This window comes from Staurois parvus, unplaced genomic scaffold, assembly GCF_062004578.1.
Source record: "Staurois parvus isolate SC_StPar_1 unplaced genomic scaffold, SC_StPar_1.0 ptg000839l, whole genome shotgun sequence".
In the NCBI taxonomy this organism is placed as follows: domain Eukaryota; kingdom Metazoa; phylum Chordata; class Amphibia; order Anura; family Ranidae; genus Staurois; species Staurois parvus.
Window position 1 is genome coordinate 4,065,250 of NW_028318635.1, and position 16,152 is coordinate 4,081,401.

Sequence of the window (16,152 nt, forward strand, 5' to 3'; positions counted from 1 at the left end):
TGCACTCTCCAGCTTTAGTAAATAAACCCCCATGTGTCATTTGACAGTTTTACAAAGCATAAGGAAAACATGATAACAAAAACAAGAAACAGCTCAGGGAGTTGGCACTCTAGGTACCCAAAGAAAGTCTGATGTATTTATTGATTTTGAACAACAAATAAAACATACCCACTCTCTAACCCATATAATTCACTTGTGTGGATGGGGGAATCCATTTCTTTTTTTTCTATCATCCCATGTGTATTCTGACAGCAGGGACTCCTCAGCTGTCAGAATACATTGATCTTCTGCAGTGCTGATCGGGTGAAAATGTAATAATTTCCAACATGCCCGGTTAAGAGAAGCTGATCATTAGATTGATTTCTTTCATGCAGGAAGGGCGATAGATGGGCCATCGAAAATCTGCCAGTCCTTGCTGAAGCAGACAATTTTTGATCCATCTATGGGCAGCTTAAGCACCTGGGTGTGAAGGTTCTATCTAAACTCTAGTACACATGATGAGAATATCGGATAAATGATCGTCAATTTTCTTTGCATGTTAATTTCATATCAAAAACGTAATAGGTCACTAAAGTTATGAAAATTTTTATTTTATTAATTTTTATTTATTACAGGTACTTATATAGCACCGTCAATTTATGCAGCGCTTTACATATATATTGTACATTCACATCAGTCCCTAACCCTCAAGGGGCGTACAATCTAAGGTCCCTAACTCACATTCATACACATGCTAGGGCCAATTTAGACAGGAACCAATTGACCTACCAGCATGTCTTTGGAGTGTGGGAGGAAACCGGCGTACCCGGAGGAAACCCACACAGGCACAGGGAGAACATGCAAACTCCACACAGGAGGTGCCATGGTTGGGATTAGAACCAACAACCCTAGTACTGCTCACTTTTTGTATTATCTGGTCAGCAATTATTTTACTCTTATGCTTGCTGGATGGAATAAACCAATATTGTTAAGCAGTATCACACTATTGGGCCTCTTTTCTTTCTGGGGCTCCTTGTGAGCTTCCCACCATCCACAGAGTCATGTTTAAGGAGGACAGAGTCATGCTTAATGAATGAGTGAGCAGAGTACAGGAACAGACCAGACCACACTCCAGAGGGAATCCTGGATCTAAAACCTTAAGAGGGGTCATCTCTTACATATTGATTGTGCATCTGGTGAGTGCGCAGTCTATTATTGCTTTGGATATCACCACCTTTTGAATTTACTATAGAGATCTCTGTGATTCTCTCAGCACTCAGCCCACTGGGATATTGTGGACTGGGCACTCAACCATTATCAATTAGTCACGACTTATGTGTGGACTATATCTGTTGCACTTTAATGTATTTTGCACCATAGTATTTTATATACTACATTAATTGTGCACATTGAGACACTGGTTTTAAGCATTCCAGCACTTTATTCATTGACGTTTGTTTTATGCATTATTTATGATCCCCCAGCGCTGCACCCTCTGCATATATATTTGATTTGAGGTTGTTTGGTACCTTTTGGTGTACAGCGGCTATAACGACTTTTAGCGCTCACTTACCCATTAACAAATAGTGTATTAATTACATGAAAATCATTCATCCTGTTATCTTACAAGCAAATTTTTCATGCTTGTCCCTTCGGATATTTTCACATGAACTGTCGTGATCAGTTCTTGAAAGCTGTGTACTAATGATCTCCAAAACTGGGTTTTTTCATTCGATTTTCTCATCGTGTATACCAGGCATGCTGAAGTGCTAAGGATGGTGGGTTGTCCTTTAATGAAATTATAGTCAGCTTTTAACATCAAGTTGTTGAGAAGCGTTTGTTTGATTTTAACACAAAAACAACCTTCAAAGCAAATCTGTTAACTTGAGTTTTGGAAGGACAGGTCCACTTAAAGCCTTGTCTTTTATTTGACACAGAACCGGAAAAGACGAAATCCTCCATATTCTCTTACAGTTTCCCACATTTTCTTAGAAAAGTGTACCTTGCAACTACCAGTAACATAGGCTTAGCATTGACTCCCATGAGACATACAGATGTTCACACACACAAGGAGGGGCTGGCTGCACATACAAGATAAAAGATGATGAAACCAATACTACATATAGGCAGGGCAGTATCACCCTTTTCTATGCATGTCCCTTTATGTTTGCATGTTCCCATAATGGGAAGGTTTTCAGCTGGTCAGATAACAATGTCATATTCATAGCTCCTTTTACTGAGCACCATTTGATCTTTACTGTGCTTTGTTTTATATTGTAGGAACCCATTTTAGATTGTGAGTCATACTAATTCTATTTAGTCTCTAGAGGAAAATAACCTTCCTGAAGTGCGTGATGGGATTTTTCAATGTCTACTTCTCAAGCTGTAAAATTATATTTTAAGAAATCAGAAGATCGTAACTACAGACTGCTATTTTTGTGTCACCGTGTACAAGGTACCCCTTGACAGTGCCTGCTGTATATGCCAGTTTTATACATTCCCAAGTCCTCGAAACCAGCTCATGCTTTATACGATGCTCAATGGTCATTTTTGATTATTTAAATAAACTTCAAAACAGCAAGTAGCACAGCCTCCTTTATGAATAAAGTCAGATTTCCACAAATACGCTTTCAGGAATTTTTGTTTTAAAGAGTCATTTGTCTTATTCACTATACACCATCAAGTAAACCCCCAAAGGGAAAGACACTGTGCACTTTTACGAGCAAACTAAAAAGATACTTTTACAGCCTTTATTCAGATAAGATTCATAGATAAAATATTGCTTCCTCTATACATTGGAATATTGCTATACACCAATCTATCATAACATTATGACCTTCCACACAACATTAAGTAGGTTCCCCCTTTTGCTGCCAAAACAGCCAAGACTCATTGGAGGCGTGGACTCCACTAGACCTTTGATAGTATGCTGTGGTATCTGGCACCAAGCCATCAGTAGAAGATCCCTTAAGCTTTTGCTGGCTTGCCTTCTTTCCATAGTACATCCTGGTGACATCAATTCCCCAGGAAAGAGATGCAAATGCACCCGGCCATCCACATGATGTAAATGAAAACAGTTCTGATGCTCACATGCACAGTTAAGGCTCTTTTTGTTGTGGACAAGTCAGCAAGGGTACCATGACTGGTCTGTTGCTTCACAGCCCCATATGCAACAGACAGCGATGCACTTTGTGTTCTAACACCTTTTGACTGAAACCAGAATTAAACTTTTACAGTAATGTGAGCTACAGTAGCTCTTCTATTGTATCAGACTACACATGCCAGCCATCACTCTACATGAGCATGAACAAGCCTTGGCTGCCTATGACCTTGTCGCTGGTTTTCTTTCCATGGACCACTTTTGGTAGATGCGGACCACTGCAGACCGGGAACATCCCACAAGAACTTACGTTTTGGGGTTTTTCTAACCCAGTTGTCTAACCATTACAAGTCAGCCCTTATCAAAGTCACTGAAATCATTATGCTTGCCCATTTTTTGTGTCTTCAACACATCAACTTTAGGGACAACATGTTCATCTGCTGTCTAATATATCCCGCCCACTTTCAGATCCCATTGTAACGAGATAAACAATGACATGTTACCTGTCAGTGGTCATAATGTTATAGGTGATTGGTATGTGCACATTGAATGCTAGCAAAGCTCCAAGGGTTTCATAATAGCATCATTTCCTCACTTCTTACTGCCTTTGACAAAACAGGGAACGTGTGACTCAATCTGTAGAAGCACATTAGTCTTATAAAAAGTGATTCTCAGCGTAGCATCAAAATAAAACCTAGGTGGAAAGTGTGTGGAAGCATTTACTAACATGTCACTTATAAAAGATGATTTCCTAACCCACATATCTATCACTCTAAATGTTTACACACATGGAGACACACCTCGGGTTTAATGATGTTAGTTACACAGTCAGCCACAAGCTGAACTCTAGGTACTTTTATAGAGCATATCAAAAAGTTAACACATCCTTCACATGACAAATATAAATATACATTGAAAACTGAAAATGCAATGCAAAGCATATATTTAAAGCTGAACTCTGGCCAAAAACTATTTTTTAACATGTGCACTGTAAAACTAAATCTGTTATGAACACCTTGGACTTTCTTCCACCCCGTATAGTGCAGTGAGTGCCGACTGTCCGGGTATTGTACTCAGATCACAGTAGATCGCTTGTACTCCAGCTATTCCATTCAGTAAACGTATTGAATTTGTTTCAATCAATGCATGGCACTCTAAGACTGGAGGAGCTGGTGTGCAAACGACCCACTAGATACATGGGTCACACTTCATAAGTGTGGATTTATTTTTACTGTGCACATATCAAAAATAGTTTTTGGCTAAAGTTTAGCTTTAATTAGGGTGACCTCATAATTAAAAGACAAACTGATCTAAGGACTACCGAAAATGGATTTATGACTACGTGCATGTGTTCATGTGTGAATTAAAGGAAGTTAGGATGCTCGTTAACCTGTGTACACCAATGCATAGTTATGCCATTTATTCTGAATGGTGGTCCAATACACATATATAGTATATAGTATAGCCATGCACTTGCCCTGGTTTTGACAAAAATAGTGCAACTATATTTTTTTCTACGTGATGAGGCTTGTTAATGTGTATGTTGATGTGCACATAAGTGAGAATGGGAGGGAATGGCTCAGGCTCTCAGCAGATTGCTGAAAGGCTGAGCCAGGTGTCGGTCCAGGGTCCTGGGTGGATCCCTTATAGTCAGGATCTTTTCAGAGCCTGGACAGACTCTGTGACATCAGAAGCCTTTTGTTGGCTGAAAACAGGTCACAAGAGTGCAGAAATAACTGCACTCCTGTGATCCATAGGAGATGTATAGCCAAAAAGCTTTGGCTTTACTTCTCCTTTAATGGTTAAACAAAAGAGTGTGCATCATTGTGGTTAGAACTTTCACCATAATTTAAACATAAAGTTAAAATCACTCAGGTGAGCGGCAGTGCGGAAAAATAATTGATAGCAAAGATATCCACGTCACCAGCTCTGATGTAGGAGCTAACCCCCCCAAAACATGTCAGTGATGAGGACCAACAGGCAGAGAAGATGTGCCATGGTCGTATCCTGGCTTGCTTAGAGTTCTAAGTGCTGTAGCCCAATTTTTACATCAACACCCACCAGCCATAGTTGGCAAATGTAATCCCTTTTTTGTGAATAATTTTGCTGTACTACCTCTGACCTGGCATTTGTCAACATTTTAACCATTCTTTTTTTAATAATAAACCAAGGAGGGAATGATAGAGCTGTGTTGGGGTTATTGCTATCTGATTTAGTTATGGAGGTCTATGGTATTTCAATGTTGCAAAACAGTGAGAAATGATTTCCATTCAAAAGGGATTTTCCAAATGAAATGAAAACTTTTTGAATCTATGACAATATTATTCTATCTACTAAATATCATTCATATGGGATTAGGTTGTACTATTTGTTCTAGGTGATGAGCAATTGATTTCAACCCTTTAGGGGTTATGGGAACAACTTAATTCAAAAGAGCAGTGATGTGTGGTTACCAAAAACAACTAATCAGAAATCAGCCTTCATTATCCTGCCCACTCTAACATGAACACAGTTTACGCCTAACAAGCTGCCATGGAATACTGCATAGAAATGTCTTTGTACAAACCATTTCAGCCTACTTATACCTTCTCCAACAGCCCTGCTACAACTGCAAATTAGGTACACATAACATATAAATACATTTAATACAACTGAGCATTTTGTCAGCAAAACAAGAATGATTGGAACCTTATAGTATATTAGAAGCTCCCAAATGAACGAAACCATTTTCATAAATAATAGAATGGTGTTCTATCTATCTGCTGCTGAATGTGTTGCTTTTATGATATAGTGCACATTAAGTTTCATAACTCAATGGTCATCTTAATGGCCTGCGTAAGATGAAATTATTCACTTGGCAGATCTAAAAATACTTTGCGTTTCTGTAATAAAATATTAATTGCATCCGGGAGTGGTTATAATTATGGATGACACACGCTATTAGCGTTCCACAAATTGTGTCCATTACACAGTGCAGGATCTGCTGTTTGTCTTAATAACACATTTACTTTTTGGAATAAAAATATTTATAATCAATGATGTGAACTTAATTGCACATGGGAAAGAAACAGGAAGCTGGCACGCCTATGTCACCCATCATGACATTACCAGCAAATATTCCATTTCCCCCATAACAGCGGCACTGGACTGATTATTAAAAATAGTTCAACTCACAGATTTTATTTCCCTAGCATCAATATTGTTCAAATCCAACACAAGTTAGTGTAAGTTATAGTGCAAGTTATAGTAAGCAATGTGTGAAACCACTAATGTAAAGATACATTTTTACTCAATCATACAAATTTGACTTAACAGTACTATTATTATTATACAGTATTTATATAGCGCCAACAGTTTGCTCAGCGCTGTACATTACAATGGGAGACAATATATGAGACAGTACAATAACAATACAGTGCGATACACAAGGGGTTTAAGGGCCCTGCTCCTTGGAGCTTACAATCTAGGAGGGAGGGGATAGTGGTATGGGAGGAAAAGCTGTGGGGGATGGAGTGGTAGGAAGAGTGGAGGAGATCGGTAATTAGCAGGGGGCGGGGTAGGCTTCCCTGAAGAGATGGGTTTTCAGGGTGCGCCTAAAGAAGAGGAGAGTAAGTGATAGTCTGATGGATTGGGGTAGGGAGTTCCAGAGGATGGGTGATGCCCTGGAGAAGTCCTGGAGGCGGGCGTGGGAGGAGGAGACCAGGGAACTAGAGAGAAGGAGGTCTTGTGAGGAGCAGAGAGTGCGTTTTGGGTGGTATTTGGATATTAGGTCGGTGATGTAGTTTGGGACAGAGTTATGTACAGCTTTGTACGTCAGTGTTAGCATTTTGAATTTGATCCGTTGGGCAATTGGAAGCCAGTGGAGGGATTGGCAGAGGGGGGAGGTACTAAAGCCTCTTTGTATTTTACAACAACGTATCAGAATTGTATCATTTTGCACAGTACAGTAATAAATTCCATCATATTTAGCTTTCAGAAAATCCTACTTTGTGAACATTACCCCCCTTCTAGGTGCCACTTTCCAAACTTCTTAACAAACTAATTTATAAAATATAATAACTTATGTCAGGTACATTCATTTATTTGGACTACATGTCCCATCATGCTTAGTTCCAACACAAGTGCATGTCTCCTCTTTGAAATTTATTGCTGATGTGAGTAACAGATTCATGTGCCCTGTAGTCCTTCTAGGGAGCATGCACATAAGGAAAGCTCCATAAGACCCTGCAAGGGGAAGGAGCACATAAAGTTGTAAACTCTCATTTCTATTTTCACCTACAGGTAAGCTTATGATAAAGCTGATCTGTAGGTAAAATGAATATCTCCAAAATGTGCACCTTTTAGGAGATCTTCTACAGAGCTGCAGCCAGTGACATCACCGGTATACCCGTGCTGTTCCTTCAGAGCTGTGCGCTGTGGTCGAAACTCCTGTGCGCGTGCGTGGGAGTGATGTCCTGGATGGCTAAGCCATTCAAGAAGCTGCAGCCCAGGAACCCGGAAAGAAGAATGGGTAGAGATGGAAGCCCTGTCAGCGGTGACAGCGTGTCGCTGGAGGGCTTTGGGTTTTTTTTTGTTTTTTTTTTGGGTAACCAGTCATTTGTTAACAATTTGATGCAGAAATTTACTTCTCACTGGGCTGCTGTTCTGGCCTGCTTCTAATGATATCGGAATCACCTGGATCAATAATAGCCAGTGTGCACACTCTGTAGTATTTACCGGAGTGGTGGACTCCAGTCTTTGCCAACATTGCATAGTATTCAATCTCTAATTTCCTCAGAGCAGGACAGTTGTTAGCAAGGATGACCAGTTTGGCCTTGCTCTCGCGGATTCTTTTCAAAGTCTGCTTGTAACCCAGGACATATTTGCCACTTTTCATTACAAGTTGAAGCCTTGAGTTAATAGACTCCAGGGACTTTTTCGTCTTCTTGGCGGCCACCATGTTTGCTGTGCGGGAATCCCGGACCAGAGGTGCAGCTCAAGATGGCCGGGGCTGGAGGGCTTGGTTTTAAGGTACATTTCACATAATGTGCTAGTATACAATGCATACTAGCACATTATGATATTACTGTGCAGGGGGAAACTTTTCTTTTTTTTATTTGAACAAGTTTACTACCGCTTTAAGGCTCCATGCACACTAGCGTTTTTTTAAGCTCCTAGAAGCTATTATCAGCATATTTTTTCTGCTCCTAGAAGCTAAATAGTGTTATCCTATGTGTCCGTGCACACTAATTTAGGCTATTAGCATTTTTTTTACTTCAGCCTTGTTTTTGTAAACATTTTTCCAGCACACAAAAAATGCTAAATGCTCCTAAACACCGCTAAACACTACTAAAATACTCCTAACAGCTTCTAGCTTTTTTTTTCTTCTGCATGTACTGTAAAAACTTTAATAAATCGCTAACTCCTCGAATTCCCACATGTTTGTATCGTTTTTGTTTGATGCCTACCTCTGTATTTTATATACATATGCTTATATGGATGCATGACATGTTTTATTGAATTTCAATGTAGAAATTAATATATGATTTTACATTTTGACTATAGATACAGTGTATATATAAAGTCTACACATCCCTGTTAAAATGTCAGCTTTCTGTGATGTAAAAAAAATTAGACAAAGATAAATAATTTCATAACGTTTTCCACCTTTAATGTAACCTATAAACTGTACAACTCAGTTGAACAACAAACTGAAATCTTTTAGGTGGAGGGAAGTACAGTAAATACAAAAACTAAAATAATATGGTTGCATAAGTGTGCACACCTTTAAACTAATACTTTGTTGAAGCACCTTTTGATTTTATTACAGCACTCGGTCTTCTTGGGTATGAGTCTATCAGCATGGCACATCTCTTCCTTGCAAAAACACTCTGTCTGATTGCATTTCCTGTGCACAGCCTTCTTCAGATCACCCCACAGATTTGTAATCGGATTCAGGTCTCTGGCTGGGACATTCCAAAACTTTCATCTTCTTCTGGTGAAGCCATTCCTTTGTTGATTTGGATGTATGCTTTGGGTCGTTGTCATGCTGAAAGATGAAGTTCCTCTTCATGTTCAGCTTTCCAGCAGAAGTCTGATGGTTTTGTGCCAATATTGAATGGTATTTGGAACTGTTCATAATTCCCTCTACCTTGACTAAGGCCCCAGTTCCAGCTGAAGAAACACAGCACCAAAGCATGATGCTGCCACCACCATGCTTCACTGTAGGTATGGTATTCGTTTGGTGATGTACACAGTTTTTTTTGTGCCAAACATATCTTTTGAAATTATGGCCAAAAAGATCAACCTTGGTTTCATCAGACCAGAACACATTTTCTAACATGCTTTTGGGAGACTTCAGATGTGTTTTTGCAAAATTTAGTCAGGCGTAAGAGAAGGCTTCCGTCTTGCCACTCTACCTCACAGCCCAGACATATGAAGAATACGGGAGATTGTTATCACATGTACCACACAGCCAGTACTTGCCAGATATTCTTGCAGCTCCTTTAATGTTGTTGTAGGCCTCTTGGCAGCCTCCCAGACTAGTTTTCTTCTCATCTTTTCATCAATTTTGGAGGGACATCCAGTTCTTGGTAATGTCACTGCTGTGCCACATTTTCTCCACTTGATGATGACTGTCTTCACTATGTTCCATGCTATAGCTAATGTCTTGGAAATTCTTTTGTACTCTTCTTCTGAATGATACCTTTTAACAATGAGATCCCTCTGATGCTTTGGAAGATCTCTGCGGACCATGGCTTTTGCTGTAGGATGCGACTAAGAAAATGTCAGGAAAGATCTACTAGAACAGCTGAACTTTATTTGGGGTTAATCAGAGGAACTTTAAATGATGGCAGGCGTGTACTGACTCCTATTTAACATGATTTTGAATGTGATTGCTTAATTCTGAACACAGCTACATCCCCAGGTATAAGAGGGTGTGCACACTTATGCAATCACATTATTTTAGTTTTTTATGTTTACTTCCCCCCTAAAATATTTCAGTTTGTTTTTCAATTGAGTTGTACAATTTACAGGTCACATTAAAAGGTGGAAAAAGTTCTGAAATGATTTATCTTTGTCTCATTTTTTTACATCACAGAAACCTGTCATTTTAACAGGGGTGTGTAGACTTTTTATATCCACTGTATGCTTTAAGTATGAGTTTTGTAGTCTATCCACATACTATGTACAGCAAACAAAAAACATAGCAAAACTATTTAACAGTGTTTAATGTGTAAAACCATATAATACTATGGTTACTGAGTGGAAACAAACTAGCATACTGTGAAGGCACATACTTCTGTGTACAATGTAAAACCACAAATGGCAGAGGACCACACTGAAGCTCTGGTGACTCAAAATGGTGCAGGTGCATCATACTTCCACATGCAAGCTTTCCTTTTCAAGATAATTATAGTTACCACAATGGCAATTCCATCCCACTAACTTCCTATTGTTTTGACCACATGATACCACAAACTTTCCTCTCTTTAGCCCAAGGCTTTTTCATTGTAGTTTCAGACTGATATACATAGACTACCAAAGAGTGTGCCAGCATGAACCCAATGGATGTGAAACCGCAATGAAAACGTATTTACTACATGGCACTCCAGAGCGACAATTGTTACCTCTTTACAGTGGCAACACATTATATAACCAGTACCAGCCTCAGGTTATATGGTGTCCTGTGAAAAGATCTAGCAAGACAGCCCTGGATGATCAGAGAAGAGATTGCTTCTTTTTTTTCTCGCAGTCACTACAATTGAAGCTGAAATTAAGTGGTATTTTGCCATAGCTCCTCTCAGCCCACTTATATACATGAGATCCTCCAAAATACACAGAATTACCACTGCTGGATGTCAGGCAGAAGCCAGCAGCATGCAGTATACTTTGCATTCTGTAAGCACTGCTTTATACATTCAGAGAAAAGACATCTTCACTCACTAACATCCTGCCATCTTACAGCTTACCAACATCCCTAGAGAGCTGAGCCTGCTGAACAGAACAGGTGCTTCACATTAAAATCACGGAGAAAATACGTGAAATTCCAACTGTGATTGTCTCTCACAAGATGGTACACTCTGTAACAGGGTAATATACAGATAAAGCTGGCTATACATGAAATAAAACCTGTACATCAGTTCAGAGATGCTACTGAATACCTGATCAGGAATTGTTTAATTGTGGGAACTTGAGGAATGTAATAAAGCAACATTTAAAGGAGAAGTATAGTCAAAGCTTCTGGGGATCACAGGAGTGCAGTTCATTCTGCACTCCTGTGACCTGTTTTCAGCCGACCGTGTACTAAAGCCCACTGAGCCACAGAGCTGGTGCCAAACTCTGAAAAGATCTCAACAATATGGATGAGATCAACCCGAAGCTTGGACTGCTTCCTGGCTCAGTCTCTCAGTGAGCCACTGAGAGCCCAAGCAAGCGGCTCCTGCCCCCTCCATAGCCCAGTAAGTGCTGGAGGTGCAGAACAGAGAGCCAGTGATCGACAGTCACCAGCTCTCTGCACATGGAACACTGAGAACTGAGCGATCAGCGGTCTTTGGTTGCTCAGTTCTCAGTTTAGGAGCTGGAAGGGGACAGATGCAGCATCAGACCAATCCTGTATACACCTAGGTGACCTGGGTGAATATATATATTTTTGTTAATTAACTCATACCTCTCTCCTAAATGGGTATTGGAACACATTGGAAACCATGAAGGTTTTTAATTGGTTTCAATGTTAAATGATGAATATATCCAGTATAATTATATGCACAGCTCACTTGCTTGGTATGTATGTTTTGAATTCAGATAATGTTGCGGTGCAACAGTTCACCCGATTCCCTTTTTGGTATTTATATTTTTTATTCAGATACTGTTGTGGTGCAGCAGTCCACCCGACTCTCTTTGGTTTGTAACCTGGTGATCTGACAACCCCTGCTATGAATGCAGAAAAATTATTTCTATATACACACACAATGTTGTGCCCTTGCTAAAACTGGCCACAAATAGATTGCATTTCATTCTGTGGGTGGCTTGGTCAGCACCACCCAGCTCAACAAAGTTTGAGTTGTCACTTGATTGTTCCCTCTTTCAGCCCCATGTATGGCCAGATTAAGGCTGCCCATGACTTTCTTTTTGATCAAGAGGGTTGATAAAAAAAAAAACCAAACAAATGGATTCCCCCATTAACACAAGTGAGGTGGATGGAGGAATCCTCCCCACTGGGACATTGTATTCTGACAGTGGGAGCAGCCACACATATGGACCGAATAACACAGCATAAAAGTTGAACTACATTACTTGCTGAAGGATTTCAAATTCTGCTCAGCCAGTCCTGATATACATATCTCTGCCACACCATACAAGAAAGCAAGTGAGATTTTTGTGGTTTAACTTTGTAGCATCTTGTGCCACATCTTTACCTCTATCCCATTCAGTGGACACTAAATCAATCATTTGTCCAATGAACAGACAGATGACTCAGGAAGCTGTAAAGTTAAAGGTAAACGAGAGAACAGTAGGGTCCTTCAGTGCAGTGTAGCAGAAATGTGTGAATCACAAAGGAGTGTGTAAACCACATGTCTAACCAAACAGAGTTATCAATCCTATTTCTGACAACTCTGTCAGTGCAAGGAAAAAATTAACAATTTACTAGAAATTAACCTTGGTTGGAGCCCTGGTTCGTATTTTTCAGCATTTTTTTTTCAGGAATCCACCCCCATACATAGTGCACTGTAGTTTTATGGTATCAGAAATTTAAAATAAACATTTCCTCAGTGCAGAAAATACCATAATTAATTTGTAAAGCAAGAGTGCATCCAAAACATGGCAGAAAGATTTGGGCTTGTGTAATCAGGCAGCACAAAGTGCAGCAATGATCCGCAACAAAAACGTACGTAGCATATCCAACCCACAGCAATCAACCATATTTCAATTTTTGTGGACAGACAATAGAAAGATTAATTCAGACAGGTAAGCAGTTATTATGCTCCACATACTGTTCATTGTCTTACCAAAAATGCCAGATAGTATAATTAATGTCATCTGACAGCCTCATCTTAATCTAGAAATGCCACTTCATTTAGAATCAAATGATTTTATAAGCTTGATTGTGTCCTGCCCTTCTATGTATGGCTAATTGCTTGTGTTTGTACTACTATGTGGTAGATCTGATAGGGCACCATTGACACAGTATTAGAAATTGATCACAGACACACAGATCCTGCAATCAATCTCCATAGACTGTTTTTGCATACCATAGCAAGATAATATAGCCTTTTCCTTACAGCAGTGGGGGGAGCAAAAGAGCAATAATATAAAGAAAATAAGAATTCATTCTGTCATTAATATTTTACCGTACAGTTTAATGCTTAACATGTAACATGGATGGGTTATGACAGCAATCCACTAGACTATACAAACAAAGCGCTCTTTGATTGTCAACGTTTCTTAGAGATGGGCTTCTGCCTGTTCATTGCTATACAGTCACATAGTTGGCTCTAGATGAGCTGCTACTACCAAAAAATACACATCCTTTCCTCAAGTCTATTGATTGAAAATGAAAACTCGTGGCACGCTGCCTTAATGAATTATTCATGCTGTGAATAAATCAGGGAATGCCACTTAAGGAGAGCTCCTTTTAGTTCAGCGCATGGCCTCAAGAGAGATCAGCACTGCAGCTGAGCCTGGAGGATCTCATACTATATGCAGGGTGCGCACGCTCAGCATCTAGGTGCTTACTGGTGCAGAAACACTGTTCTTTATCATGTGTGAGCATGTAGCATACATACTGCTTTGGCTGTGCACTGGGCATACTCTGATGGACATCACAGGCGCTAATGCCTTTACCTTGTAGTACAAAAAGCTTTGTCCTGTGACCTGTCTTCTGTTTATTACTTGACAGCTTTCTATCATGGACAATTTCATTTTTTTTTCCCCCTATACCTAACACTGGGCATGCATTTCTTTAAGGGATACTCACAAGTTTATTTGTCAACTTTATATTCTACAAAAAACAATATCATTAAATAAAACTTATATTGCTAGGTAATCATTTAATTATTTACTATTTAAGAAATATAAATCTATATATTTCAATAAATATCTATCTATGATGTACAGTATTTCTCTATTAACTGCTGTAAACTGTCTTTTCTTTTTTTCTTAAATATTTATTTTTTAATGTTCGAGTAACTGAAGTCTACAACAGATCCCCTTACAGTGTAATGAACTGACTGCATGGCATTCCATATTACCATATACTTCTCTTTGCAATTCATTTCAGAAGCTGTGAATGAATGGCTATTTTTTCTTATTAGTGGAAATAAACAGTTTTTGGTTTTACCTATTTGGATTTCCAAGAACTATGATGTTTTATAGCTCTTTTGGACATCCTGCTGTGTGCTGATCATTGAACTATGTGCCTATGTATCTCCAGCAGACAGCTAAAGCAAAACTTCAGTTAAATGCTTAAATACATGTTCACTGTTTTACCAGTCGATGGTTTTGTATTTCTATAAGCCAATCTTGTGAAATAGTATTTCAACTATGTATTTAATGGTATGTCTAGAGTTAACAATATGGCTGTACAAGCCTATGTCAAACTCTGGAAGACCCCTGATGTCTTAATGTCTTCATCAACTTGCACTGGACCTAAATCAAGGGAACAAAATAAATAATAATAATGTATAAAAAGTGCATGCACTAGTCACTATATTCCCACATTTACAGTGCTGCCAATTTAATATCAAGTTTGCTAATGATAAACAGCAGAATAGATTTTTGGACCATACACAGAACAATTCGTGTCTAGACCTAAAATTGCTTTCATAACTAACCAATGCATGGGCAACATACAGTATACAGTGTGTTTTATATCCTAATTTTATTATAACTTGAAATGGAGTTATCCCTCCTGAGCCATATAATGGCACAATGTGGCCTAATTAGTGATTATAATTAGATTTTCAGTTTCTTCAAGTGTACTCCTGAAAAAAGGCTGCAGAACTGTTTCGACTCTGTTCCAAAATACTAAGAATTAATGCTAGTAATGCTTGAAAATAGAAACTAGAATTACATAAGTTGCAGCAAGTGTAATGCACATTTCCAAATAACTACACATGAATATTAATCATTAATGGCCCTGTTAGATGTTGCCTGTATTTCAGTCTCATTAAAATAAACCAACCAAACAAACACACATGTATATTTACAAGCAATTTGTCATTTAATGCTATTAAAATTACCTATTTTAATGGGTAGCCAGCTTTGATTTTCTATCACAGAAATGCAAATGTTTCTTCCTTGCAGCCATGGCAACACTGATATGGTAATAGTTACTAGACAGGATTTCCCAATATTCTAATCCCTCTGCTTCTGAAACTGGTCCACTGCTTTTCCTAGATGTATTCACAAATCTTGAGGTCCAATTACAGACATTCCTAGCAATGTCCTACACTGTACAACATACTGATCTATTTGCTGATCATATGCTGCCCTTTTTATTACTGGATGGCCATCATATTTGAGTCAATAAAACACCTTCACTGTCCTTTTTGCCAACATGCTTGCCTTATCAAGTTGCTATTGTTGCTGTGTGGACAACATCTGGACTTTAAATGGTAAATTCCAAATCTAGGTAATTTTCACTTTATTTACAATACACCCAATATTACTTTTGCAGATTTTTTTACAAATAGCTAAAACATTAAAAAATCTGGGACATAAAAAAAATCTTATATTGGTATAGTTTTCTTTTAACCCCTCTACAGCTGCAGCTATCAAAATTAACCCTAAAACTTTGCTCAACTTTTAAAAAGTAACACCTGACTGAACACAGTGATTCTAAAGGCTTATTTTTTTTCTAGAAAAAATAACAAACACATCTATGCTTACTGTACCTGTTGTGCAGTGGTTTTGCACAGAGCAGCCCGGACCCTCCTATTCTTGGGTCCCCCGCTGGCGCTCCTGGCCCCTTCCTCCTGTTGGGTGCCCTCATAGCAAGAAGCTTGCTATGGGAGCACCCCCTGAACTGTCAGGCAAATACCTACCTTACCACATGACAATTCATACTGCATCCTTGTTCAAAAATGTAATAT

The 16,152-nt window shown here is 38.9% G+C and overlaps 1 protein-coding gene and 1 pseudogene across 2 annotated transcripts in view; both read right to left on the bottom strand.

Moving 5' to 3' along the window:
* SPNS2 (SPNS lysolipid transporter 2, sphingosine-1-phosphate) overlaps nucleotides 1–16,152 on the bottom strand; it is a 182,655-nt gene that overhangs the window by 107,849 nt on the left and 58,654 nt on the right. The gene's annotated exons all lie outside the window — the stretch shown is intronic.
* On the bottom strand, nucleotides 7,676–8,063 carry LOC149443697 (large ribosomal subunit protein eL30 pseudogene; annotated as a pseudogene).